General features: G+C 41.2%; 1 pseudogene; it reads left to right on the top strand.

Annotated features, from left to right (window-relative positions):
• The first annotated feature begins 773 nt into the window (after window positions 1-773).
• LOC104616607 lies at window positions 774-1,472 on the top strand (annotated as a pseudogene).
• Window positions 1,473-12,971: the final 11,499 nt, after the last annotated feature.

Here is a 12,971-nt window from a genome sequence, read left to right as displayed (position 1 = left end):
CCAGAGCTGGACATAGTACTGCAGGTGGGTCTCACCAGAGCGTATAAGAGGGGCAGAATCACCTCCCTTGACATGCTGGCCACACTTCTTTTGATGCCACCCAGCATACGGTTGGCCTTCTAGGCTGTGAATGCACGTTGCTGGCTCCTGTCAAGCTTTTCATTCATCAGTACCAAGTCCTTCTTGGCAGGGCTGCTCTCAGTCCCTTCATCCCAGCCTATACTGATACCAGGGGTTGCCCTGACCCAGATGTGGAACCCTGCACTTGGCCTTGTGGAACCTCATGATGTTTACATAGGCCCATTCCTCGAGCTTTTCCAGGTCCCTCTGAATGGCATCCCGTCCCTCAGGCTTGCCAAATGCACCACTCAGCTTGGTGTCATCTGCAAACTTGCTGAGGGTGCACTCGATCCCACTGTCTATGTCATTGATGAAGATATTAAACAGTACTGATCCCAGTATGGACCCCTGAGGGACACCACTCATCACTGATCTCCATCTGCACATTGAGCCATTAACCACTACCCTCTGGATGTGACCATCCAACGGATTCATCCACCTAACAGTTCACCCATCAAATCCCTATCTCTCCAATTTAGAGAGAAGGATGTTGTGGGGGACCATGTCAAAGCCCTTAAAGAAGTCCAGATAGATGACGTCCATAGTTCTTCCCTTGTCCACTGATGTGGTCACTCCATCACAGAAGGCCACTAGGTTGGTCAGGCAGGACTTGAGGGATCTGGACAGGCTCGATCGTTAGGCCAAGGTCAACTATGAGGTTTAATAAGGCCACATGCCAGGTCCTGTACTTTGGTCACAACAACCCCATGCAACGTTACAGGTTTGGAGAGGAGTGGCTGGAGAGCTGCCCGGTAGAAAAGGATCTGGAGGTGCTCGTTGTTAGACAGCTGAACATGTGCCAGCAGTGTGCCCAGGCAGCCAGGAAAGCGAACGTCATCCTGGCCTGTATCAGGAATAGTGTGACCAGCAGGAGTAGGGAACTGATCATGCCCCTGTGCTTGGCACTGGTGAGGCTGCACCTTGAATCCTGTGTTCAGTTTTGGGCCCCTCACTACGAGAAAGACATTGAGATGCTCGAGCGTGTCCAGAGAAGGGCAACAAAGCTGGTGAGGGGTCTGGAGCACAAGTCTTCTGAGGAGTGGCTGAGGGAACTGGGGTTGTTTAGTCTGGAGAAGAGGAAGCTCAGGGGAGACCTTATTGCTCTCTACAACTACCTGAAAGGGGGTTGTGGCGACGAGGATATTGGTCTCTTCTCCCAAGTAACCAGTGATAGGACGAGAGGAAATGGCCTCAAGTTGCACCAGGGGAGGTTTAGATTGGATATTAGGAAAAATTTCTTCACTGAGAGAGTGGTCAGGCATTGCAACAGGCTGCCCAGGGAGGTGGTGGAGTCGCCATCTCTGGAAGTGTTCAAAAAACATGTGGATGTGGTGCTTCAGGACGTAGTTTAGGGGGCATGGTGGTGTTGGGTTAATGGTTGGACTTGCTGATCTTAGAGGTCTTTTCCAAACTTTATGATTCTATGATTCTATGTCTTGCCATGCTGGCTGTCTCAAATCATCTCCCTGTCCTCCATGTGCCTTATCATACCTTCTAGGAGGATCTGTTCCATGACCTTCCCAGGCAAAGAGGTGAGGCTGACAGCTTGGTAGTTCCCAGGGTCCTCCATTGTACCCTTTCTAAAAATAGGTGCAATGTTTCCCATTTTCCAGTCACATCTTCAACTAGGTCAAGCTGCTCATCTTTGTATTCAGGTAAGAAATGAACAGATATACAGTTTCACACTGCCATGCATCAGCTGGAAGGCTAAGAATAAAGCAAATATTTGATTTTTTTATATATCTCCCCTCAAGCCCCAGGGTACTGATACGAAATGACACTGTGTTTTGTTTGGGAAAATTTTACAGTCTTGCTTTAGCCCAAGATGGCAGCTGTTATGTAAGTAGCAACAACCTCTCTTTCAAGTTCTTCATTTTCTCTTTTTTCATGCAGACCAAACATACTTTGAGCTCAGTTAGCTTTCCCTTATGGTAGTGAGAATGGAGCAAAGTGCTTAAATCACCACATGAAACTTTCTGAGTAGGAGACATAGGGGCTTGAATTTAAACAGCCCCTTCCCAACATTCTACATATACAGCAGAAAAAACCCCAATACTAGCAGCTGGAGTCAGGACATAGCCGAAGGTAAAGAATCCTTTCTTGCAGCATTTTTTTATAGTTTGGAATTTTCAACTTTGAAATTCTCAGCCCTTGTTGCAATGACTGACACAGAGCCATAGAGCATCCTGATCCAGGAGGGTCATCCCTCGGGCCCTGACTTCCTGCATCTCCCATAGTCTGAGCAGTAGCAATGCAGGACTACATCCTTCTTTGGCCTCAGGAGAACATCTAGTCAGCATGGATATCTCAACACAGCTGTTACATGAAGTTTTCAAGAGTATCACTAGCCATGTTAGTCACTGCGAGAAACATGCAGATCTAAGTGAAAGCTGTAACACAGCTGGTTGCTGCTCCTTGCCTCAGTTTTCTGATCATTCTTGAACGCTCCTTGGTCACTGCTGTGTAGGGCAGTTCCTCAGTTTTATTTTAGCCAGTGCTTCACTGCAATCCATGAAGAACTTTCTTCATGATTCCTTATAGTAGGTAGCCGCTAAATTATATTGTTCAGGAAAGAGAGAAAGCAAAAGACATTTCAAGCTTCATAATTTTTTCTTAAAAACTGAGCAATGAGACACACCAAGAAGAAGTTCTGCTTTAGATACTATTCCTCAACTTTTTTAAGTGAAGAGTCACCACATCTTTCTGAAGCATCACTTGACTGATTTTCATTAACAGCCAAATAAAAATTAACCTAAGCTTTGAGTAGTCATTTATTAATTTTATTTTTCCATATTGTGTTTCTTATTTGCATGTTTAGGAATGTGTGTATTTGGGGAATTTTTTTTAATGCAGTTGTTCTGTGGATGATGTTCTGATGTCTCATTGACATCTTGCACCCTGGAGACAACGGGTTGTTAAACACTTTTGAGTGCAGCTACAATCTCCTGTTGGAGCCCTGTTTTTATTTCACTCAGAGGCTATGATCAGTCAGGCTGTTGCACATTTTGTTTTGTTCTCACAACAGTTTTCTTTAACCTTAGCTGGTCCTATAGACAAGAGAAATCTCCAGTTCCTCCAAAAAAACTACACTCTCTTTTTTCTTTTTTATTCCGAATGTTAGCTGTATTTTTAAACCCTTTCATTACAGTAGATGGTAGCCTCCTTGTTAAAGCTTCTGAGGTGTCTCACAAGGTCAGCTTTGTCAGTTTGGCTTTTCTGGGTTGGTTTACCTTGGTTTATCTATGGTCAGAGGCTGGTTTTCACAGTCCAACTTATTTGGTTCTGTAGCTTCTTACAGAGTGTGAAATTTCACGTAAAGGATCTCATGGCTGAGCCCCTGCACTTGAAGCACTCTCCAAATAGCAATAGGAATTCCAAAACTACACACAGATTCTCCCAGTTATCATACTGACATGCTATTAATTAAAATTTTAATTTTTTCTCTTGCCCCAAGAACTATAGGGCAGCGTAACCTTCCTCATCCTCATATTCCCCAGCCACAGCAGCACGATTGCTGGTCCTCTGTCCAAAGTCAGCTGTAGGGTTCAATGTCATCCCATAACTTCAAAGCACAGAGACTGTCAGAAACCAAAGTGGCTGCCAGGAAGAACTAACAAACTGCCAGAGGCCCTTCATGTTTGTTAGCAGAATTTACTTGTGTTAGAAAGGTACTGAGCCTTGCTGGGCTTTGAAGGATCAGCAGCCCGCATTTACCCCAGTGCCCCACAGAAAGGACAGTTTTTCCTTCCCACCTACGGCTCTGGAGGTGAATCAAGGAAGGTATACACATGGCGTGGTCACTGAATTAAAGTGCGCTGAGAAAATAATGGGTCCTCTAAAGGTTATTTCTCAAATCTCTTGACATTTGGAGTTACAATGATGGAACATTTGTGGCCCCAAATAGGGTATCTTGGAACCCCTGTCATTACATGACAGATCAGGACACTGCTGACATTTCCTTGCTCCATAGCGAACCTGAACTCTGAGGTTATCTTACAAGGAAAACTGTGCAAGTACCATCACTTGAGAATTCAAAACTAGGCTGAACAATTCACCAGAGAATATGCGGTAAGAAATAATCATACTCTGACAAGTGACCTAGACTAGAAGGCTGAGCAGGACTTTTCCAGCTTTTACTTTTATTATTCCTTCCTGTGTGATTATTTGGAAAGGCATAGAAGTTCCTCTCAATTTAGAAAGCATCTTTTTATATGCAAAACTCACACTACAAATCTCAGTATAGGGAACTGCACTTTGCAAATAACATTTTCAAGAGCATTTCTGGAATTCCGTTTCTGTCAGGCACCCTTACAAATATCCAGCCAATTTAAATAACAGCTATCCAGATTTCTTTTAAATTCTTACTTTGCTTCATCGATTCTATTTTGATACTATAATAAAATGGCACTGTGTAATTTTATTCTTTTCTTCATTCATAATTGCCCCTTTGATTTTGAAAACAATGCTTCTTGCTAACTGCAATGTGAGCTGCATTGAGTTTGTTATGTTATCTAAATTTGAGCAAATATTATAAAGCTTGCGCAGTTCCACCAAGAGACAGAATGTTCTCATTTCTCCAATTACTCACATTTGAATATAATGTTCACAAAGACATTTGCACTTTTTCTTCTTTCTTATAATTGGAAACCTTAAGATTAACACTTGTTTAAAATAAGATACATTTGAGTCAACAAGCCTTTCTAAACTCAATTTTCATCACTGCAGGTTACTCATTTTTTTCTGTTCTAGATTTCATTCAGAAACAAACATATTTATCATACAAATGTACATTTTTAAATGTTCTTGCTGATTTAGGCCATTTGTCACAGAGATGCTGGCCTAATTATGCCTGCTTGAACACTGCAACTATTGAAAACATCCTTCAAAGGGACATGTCTTCTACTAAATTCAGCAGAAATCTCCCCACCGCATGCAGGGTCACCGGTCTGGGTCTCAAGCATGCCACCACTTAAGCATAACCATCTAGTTTCTGAGGCTTATTCTTGCAGCTTCAACCTCGTGTCCGCACCGTGGCTGGTTATGCTAGAGCTGGGCATGAGGAAGGTCGTGTCTTTTCATGGAACTATGCTGCGTGTCAACAAAGTGCAGAGCTCTTGGAATATATCTGGGTCTTTATCTCCTTGAAACAAGAGATTGGTACCTCCATGTACAAAAGGACAACCATAATAATCGTGTTTACATAGAGCTGAAAGGGACCTTCTGGGTCATGGAGTCTGGTCCACTGGTATTACAAGCAATCATGTCATCTTAGCAGTCCAAGCTAACTGTCCAAGCTCACCGTCTCGCACCTTGTACAGTTCTCCCAGCCTGTCCTCGCTGCACGAGGCCCTTGGCCCCACAGCATCTGCTTTCTGCTCCTCTGTTGGTGGAAAGCAGCCAGCAGCCTGGGTCAATGAGGCTTAATGTGTGTCCACGCAGGAGGTCCCGCTGGGCTGAGAATGGGACGGTGGGTGCTCCACTGCCAGGCTGGGGAGGTTTCCAGATTTCACTACCCAGTAACCCTCACACATAAAAATACAGCAGGGTTCAGGTTTTGACCAATATGTTAAACTTACCTTTTAGCCTTTGAATTCAGAAATTAGAAACCCTTGGTTTCGAACGGAAACGATGATGCTTCCCGGCTCCCGCAGGACACTGCTGACCAAGCCCACCGCTGGCTGGAGAAACTGGACAGCAGGCAGCACCGTCCCCCCAGGCGCACAAGGGGCAGAGGCACACCTTCTCCAGCGGTACAGCCCCACAACCTGCTTTACGCTGCTCTGGAGTCACCAGAGCTCCTCTCTGTGAGCCCTCTCTTTTCTGCTATTCCTCCAGAACCATGCATGTGCCTTTATAATAGAGATTAATTACAGAAATGTGGCAGGTTTTGACAGCAGAAGGTAACTGCTGTCTGAAAATAGCATGAATTGTAGAATACTTTCATAAGCACACAATAATACGAAGGACACTGCCAGATTAATGGCTAGAAACAAATATAGACATTTTATTTAAGCAGTGTGGTATTTAAAGTCACAAACTAAAAGGAAATCCAACTTAAGACATAGCAAGTGGATTAAGGACATAACTTCATGCACATAGCACACACTTATAAGTAGGAACAACATGTGTCTAATGTACATTTGAATCTGGATGTATGCATAAACAGATTTTTTTTTCACTCAAAGATACGGCTCAGAAATGTTCTTATGAATCATTTATAGTAAAATGATCTTAAGAAACACCATCCTCGAGGTCCACCCTCAAGTAAAGTGTGTTTTTCTCAAGAATTGAAATGTCTGGCCTGAACAGGGGCATTGGTTTCTTTCTGTTTAATGGGCTGCCTTGCTCTTTATGCATGGGAAGTACAGCCAGTTTGAGACACATTTAAATAAAACTGTTCTGGCAGTTATTTGCCTCAGATGAAAGAAAGTAAGGCCAGCCTTCAACGTCCTAGTGGGCTTTGTGGCTACATATCCTTTTTTAGTTCCCCAAAAGTTATGTTCTCATTAAAATGTCACCTTACAATAATTCTCTAATGTACTGGCTTCTGCTTTCATTAGCTGTTGAAACAAAGCTAGTAATGGAAAAACAGATTACCTTGAATTTACGATGGGCTAATTCCACTCCTTTTAGCCACAATGATGAATCACCCTTTGTTTACAATTGAAAGACCAGTAATTTTGAGCAGAATGAAGAATGGATGAAAAAATGTAGGTTTAACTATTGGCACAGATTGGTATGGGGCCCCGAAGCAACAACATGGCCAAGGAGTAAAATGTAAAAACAAGCTCACGTAAAGCCCAGAGAACAATACTTTCAAATTGCACTTGTTTTAGTCCGTTGAATATCCTACCATTTACCTCTGATGACAGGATTTGATCCATGGGGAATTCTCTGTCACAGACGTGGTATTTTTGAAGAAGAGGTGGAACCCAAGACATCTGCACAGAGACTTAATTTCTGGAAGGTCACCACCTAACACGTTTCTGGACTGAAAGAAAATTAGGAGACTGAAACTTTTCAGTATGTCATCAGGGACTGAAAGTAAAATTGTGGCTGAAACCAGACACTCATTTCTGTAGGCTGGACCTTGTGGGGGATTAGGGGATGGCTGTCCTTCCACCTCCAACTGCCTTTAGAGCCTCTTTTGATGCTTCTCTGAGACAGCATCAGGGCCAGCACACGATCTGCAAAGTACTGAAGCATGTATAAACCCCACACACACAGTCTGACCAGGCAGCAGAGGCACCTACAAAATACCCTTGTGTTTCTCTGACTCAGGGATCCCCCAAAACCCAGGCAGATTTATTTTGGCTTGTGGTATTCCTGCAGGTGCCCCATTGGAGCACTGCTGCACAGACTCTTGCTGTCAACAAGAATGGATCTGTATTGGAAAGATCCCTTGGGAGATATTTCTCTGGCTATTTTTCTGGCTGCATGAAGTAGTTCAGTATTAATATACCGAAATGGACCCCAAAATTCTCTAATTCTTTAATGGAAACACTTGAGGAAACATAAAGAAAATACTTAGGAGAGATAGCAGTAGAAATTATGATAAGGTCAGTAGTACCTAAAAGGTACCAGATCTCACTCATAGGAAACTTCCACAAAACATCTTTGGGGCAGATAGCAATTCTCCTTTTTTTTTTTACTTAGTTTATGCTTTTAATCCTTCTTTAAAAGCACAGATAGAAAAAGGCAATAAATAGGAATGTCACACAGTGTCATTTACTGGCTTAGGATGGTGCAGGAGAAGGTCTCACCTTCATAGGCATGGGAAGGGATTGGGGATTCATTATCATATGTTAGAGAGATAATGGTGAATCCAAATTTATAACACTAAGCAGCTACATTGTATGTGAAAAAATAAAAATTGAAAAAAGTTTAGAAGCTTTCCTAAAGACTTTTTTGTACCTGTCAAAATACATTGTAATTCTGTAGAAAGTAGATGATATGTATGAAAATTTGTATTGAAATTACCAGATTCTAAAGTAAGAGTTTCATTTCTTCTGCAAATTGCTTTCTATACATATGCATAACTAATTATCTACCTACACCTTTCCTTTTCTTTTTATTTTTCAGCATCAGTGATTTATCTGTACTATTTTGACCAAGTTGTGAAAGTTTAGAATACCAAGTAAAAAAAAAAAAATTCTTAATAAAAAAAAAAAAACAATCAAAACAAAAATAAAAAGGATGCTGTTGGGACAGAAGTTCCCTACGGGACAAAATGAAATGAAACATTTTAGCTCATCAGTCAAATACCATGTCAACCTCAACTAAAGGGCAGTATTTTCATTTGACTTGTTCAAAGAAAGCAATCCTCAGAACCTGCTCATGTTCCTTTTGCTTCCCAAGTGAAGGAAGGTTGTAATTACAATATAGATTTAACTATTAAGATGGGAAAACTTTTATTAGTTTTGTCTGCTTAAAAAAAAAAAAAGAACAAATAACTTATGGTTTTAGTTATTTTTTTTTCTCTCCCTCCCTTTGGGTTACAAACTGGACTTCTATATTCTTACATAGGATTTATTGCCTTGTCTCAGACATCAACACAATAAGTGAATACACTGATAAAAGATGCGGCTAATGTAAGTTGCAATCTTATTTAGACCAGCCACATAAACTAGTCAATTTTGAAAAATCTTCCAATCATTTTCCTCTTAACTTCAATAACCTAAGAATCCCATTCTTACTCCGGAGTTGATGGCCAATGTATTCCTATTTACCATATTGAGAAAAGGATTTAGTTTTGCCCAGAGAGCAAAGTTTATCAGAGCAAGAAATATTTGTTTTATGTATGAACTTAAACATGCTGCAAAAGCTTTTCCTCCAAACTGCAAAACAACTGATTTCTGTCTTTTATTTTATAAAGTCTCCCCAGGTGAGTCTGTCAGGAATCTACAGCTGAGACAGTGTGAGCATATCTTCCTTTCTTCAACTGTTTGGTTGTTTCACTTATTTAAACCCTAACTCCTTCAGGGTGTTTTGCTCTTCAAACATACAATGAGAAATTTCATTGTACATAGTTTAAGGTGTTATCACTGTTGTCAGCTGTGCCATTTTTATTTGATTCATTGATATTCGGTGTTTCTCCGAAAGTTCCTAAACTGCTTGGCTGAAGCAATTAAATCAAATTTTGAGGGAGGTGAGTTCTTAGTACTTTGGGTTAGAGTAAGAAATCTTTAAAAACTTGAACATTAAAGCAACTACAGAGAACCCTATACTTCTAAAATAGTGAGATTTTAAATCTTTTCATGACTTCATAGTACTTGGCATTAACAAAAATACTTCAATAATACACATAATATATAGCAATAAAAATGTTTGTTAAAGATGATCCTTCATTAGCAAGCAATAGAGCTTCTGATTCAACAATGAAATTTAATCAAAAATTAATAAACCCTGTGCCTATGCAAGTATGTCTTATTTCTGGGGCTACAGTTTTCCTCCTAGTATTATGAGAAAAACACTTGTCTGCCTTCCTTGTCTTTATGCTGACAGTTGTGAAGGTCTGTCTTTATAGATGATTACAACAGCTCCTTTCTATCAGTCACCACATTTTTTTCATTTAACAATGCTGATTTATCCCAATAAGTATTAAATATGCTCTGAAGGTGTTTTCCCACCTCCTCCACCAATAAATTTGAAAGAAAATCTTTCAAGTGTTTTCTGATTCACAGACCTATTTCAGCATGTGCCCCTTATGTTTCTTTGTTTCCCTCAGTGTGTTTCCATGCTTCAAAATTTCTGTATAGCTCACTCGTTAGAAAACTTGTTTTGATAAGCCGGTTCTGAAGAGAAGAGGTTGCTCTCCTGCCAAGTGGTCAGTGATTGCCAGACCTAATTGCAGCCCTTGGCTGGTCTCTCTGATGTTGTGTGCCCGAGTGACACGTAGGAGTGCCCCGTCTTCATCCCTCTCACGGAGGCTTTCTTAGTGATTTTGAAGCTTTAATTTCTGCTAGCCTGCAATAAAGGGGTCTTTAGGAGCACCTACAATTGTCGGGCAGGCTGGAAAGGGTGCACGTCTGATTTCTGATAGTTTTCTTTCACTGGCAGGTCCTCTCCTTCCTCCCTTCTGGGGAATCTTCAGCTGCTTGATTAGGGCAACTTTAAGTTGGACTTGTGTTTGCCAAGAAGTGAGAAACAAGTCTGTCATCTGCCAGGATCTAGCCCTGCAGTCCATACACCATTTCCAGTGATAACACAAAGGTTTTTGTGAAGATTTCAGCTTATACTGCATCAGGATATTGCAAATATATGTTAATCCTGCTTCTTACCTGAAGTTTTCACTATAGGACATTGCAGGAATTCCTGAAGAAGAGAGGCAAATAATTAAAAACAGTCCGAAAATAGTAAGTTATACTACACACACATAGAAGCAGAAGAAAGCATGGATAGGAGCATTTGTTAAGATCATTACAATAGGGAAAATCAGAATGAAGAATGAAAAAACGCTAACTAACATTAAAAAAAAAATAAATCTTGCACAATACTTGGGAATTTTGAACTTGGTATTTAAAGGAAGTATTACTGACCCTCTCCTGAGTCCATTTGTGCCAGCATCTTTACCCTGGTACAAGGGATTCCGCAATCAAGATGAAAAAACAACTGCAAAGCATAGAGCAGTTATTTAATGGCAAACAGAGAGAAGCAGGTAGGTAGGCTTTAACCAGCTGTCAGGCTGAGCATCGGTGAGCTCGTCACCTTAACGAAGCACCCCAAGAGCTTTTGCTGGCCAGGCAGGCACGAGCGGGGAGGGGCAGGGCTGGCATCTGCAGCTCCTCAGTGTCCCAGGGTGATCCTTGCCCAACCACTCCTGATGGCACCGACAATTTGACCGGATGAGTTGATGCTTCGCAACAAGCCCCCAACTAACCTGACCAGCCTCCCCTTACTTTCTCACCCATTTCCACACTGATGATTTTCCTCTTGAATCCTCCAGCTACTTCTGCTCCTGTCTCAACAATCCTGCTGTAATTTTACCTTTCTTATCTCTGTACAGACTTTCTCACAGCTTTTTATGAGCAGTCTGGGTGGAGATTTTGCATCTATGCCACATCAGAGCTGAGTTGTGGGTCCAGGGACACAGTCAGAGAAAGCCTGGGTGACAGGAGAAAGCTTACAGCAGGGGCTACAAACAAATGTAATAAATTCCTAAACAAATCAATATAAATCTCCTGTTTCTGTCAGCATAATGTAAACATTAAAAATTAAAAAAAGTTCCCTATGAGTTATAAATAGCTTATTCCTGTAAGCTAACTAGTTACAAAGGATTTTACATGACAAGCCACCTATGCCTAGGACAAGCCACCTGATTTTTCATGCTGAGGCAGTATATCAAATGCTCCACCCGGCATCCGTAGGCACCCATAAATCCTACCCTACTGAGAGCTTTAGAGACACAACAGTTGTAAGACTGAACCTAAAATGACAGAAAAGTATTCAAGGCCATGCAGAATAATTTACCTTAGCTTTGGGTACTTGATAGGTCAGCAGGCTCTTACTCATTGGAAACGTTAGGAAGAACAAGTCAGAAACAGAAATTTCTAGATGCATAAATTTTAATGCCAGAAGTATCATTTAACCTGACCTGCATACCATAGGCCATGAAATTCTACCAAATAATTGCCATACAAAGCTCATTAATATGGGGCTAATGTAGCATTTATCTCCCCATAGTAACAATTACAAGATAGCATCAGGAAACTATTTTTTAAGAGCAAGAGAAAAAGAAAAAAAGAAATTTGCTAATGCAACTCTATCCATCCCTTTTTCTATGCATGCTTGGTGGAAGTTTTCAGAAAGATGTACCGCAGTAAGATTACAGAGAATAAATGAGAAGTACCTATGCAGTTTGCACATGACATTGCACTTCTTGAGTATTTAACAGCTACAGAGAAGGGGATAATAAATTGTCTTTATGCAGCAAGCAAGAAACAGGGAGTTAAAATAAACATGAAAAAAACTAAAGGTGACATAAAGCATTTACACCCAAGAAAAAATACTCTTGGTAAATGGAAAGTAATAAAAAAGCTGAAGCATACATTTACCTACAATAGCTTTTCACTTTAGAAAATGATGATCATGAGAAAGAAATTATAAAAAGAATCTAGGATAGATGAAGAGCATCTGAAAAGATGAATGCAGTTCTGGAAAATAACAAAAGCATGTCCTTTGCAGAGAAGATTACTGGCTGGGTAGGTAGGTAGCTCTCTGGGACTATGCCAGAGCAAGAAAAGTGGACAAAATAACAGTACAAGTTGAACATAAAAGAAAGAAGTTGTTACATGAACAGTGGTGCTAAGGAACCGTTGTTTCACGAGGATTTGTCTTGCACAACCCACATCACATCTACTCACCTCAAGAACAAGAGATTCTCCATATACCTACAAGCACTCCCACTGTCTTACACATAGCTCTGCCCACAGTCTCATAGGCTTTGCCCCATAGCTGATCAACCTGATCTCCTTCTATGACCAGGTGACATGTCTAGTGGATGACGGAAAGGCTGTGGATGTTGTCTACCTAGACTATAATAAATCCTTTGACAGCATCTCCCACAGCGTTAACGTTCTCCTGGAAAAATTGGTGGCTCGTGGTTTCAAGAGGTGTACTCTTTGCTGGGTAAAGAACTGGCTGGATGGCTGAGTCCAGAGAATTGTGATGAATGGCATTATATCCAGTTGGTGGCCAGTTACAAGCGCTGTTCCCCAGGGCTCCGTTCTGGGGTCGGTCTTGTTCAATATCTTTATTGATGATGTGGATGAGGGGATCAAGTGCTCCCTGAGTAAGGCTGTAGGCAACACCAAGTTGGGCAGGCGTGTTGATGTGCTGGAGGGTAGGAGGGC

The sequence above is a fragment of the Phaethon lepturus genome, unplaced genomic scaffold (assembly GCF_000687285.1).
Source record: "Phaethon lepturus isolate BGI_N335 unplaced genomic scaffold, ASM68728v1 scaffold20792, whole genome shotgun sequence".
Taxonomy (NCBI): Eukaryota; Metazoa; Chordata; class Aves; order Phaethontiformes; family Phaethontidae; genus Phaethon; species Phaethon lepturus.
The sequence above is the reverse complement of the archived record's forward strand: the minus strand, read 5'-3'. Positions and strand labels throughout refer to the sequence as shown.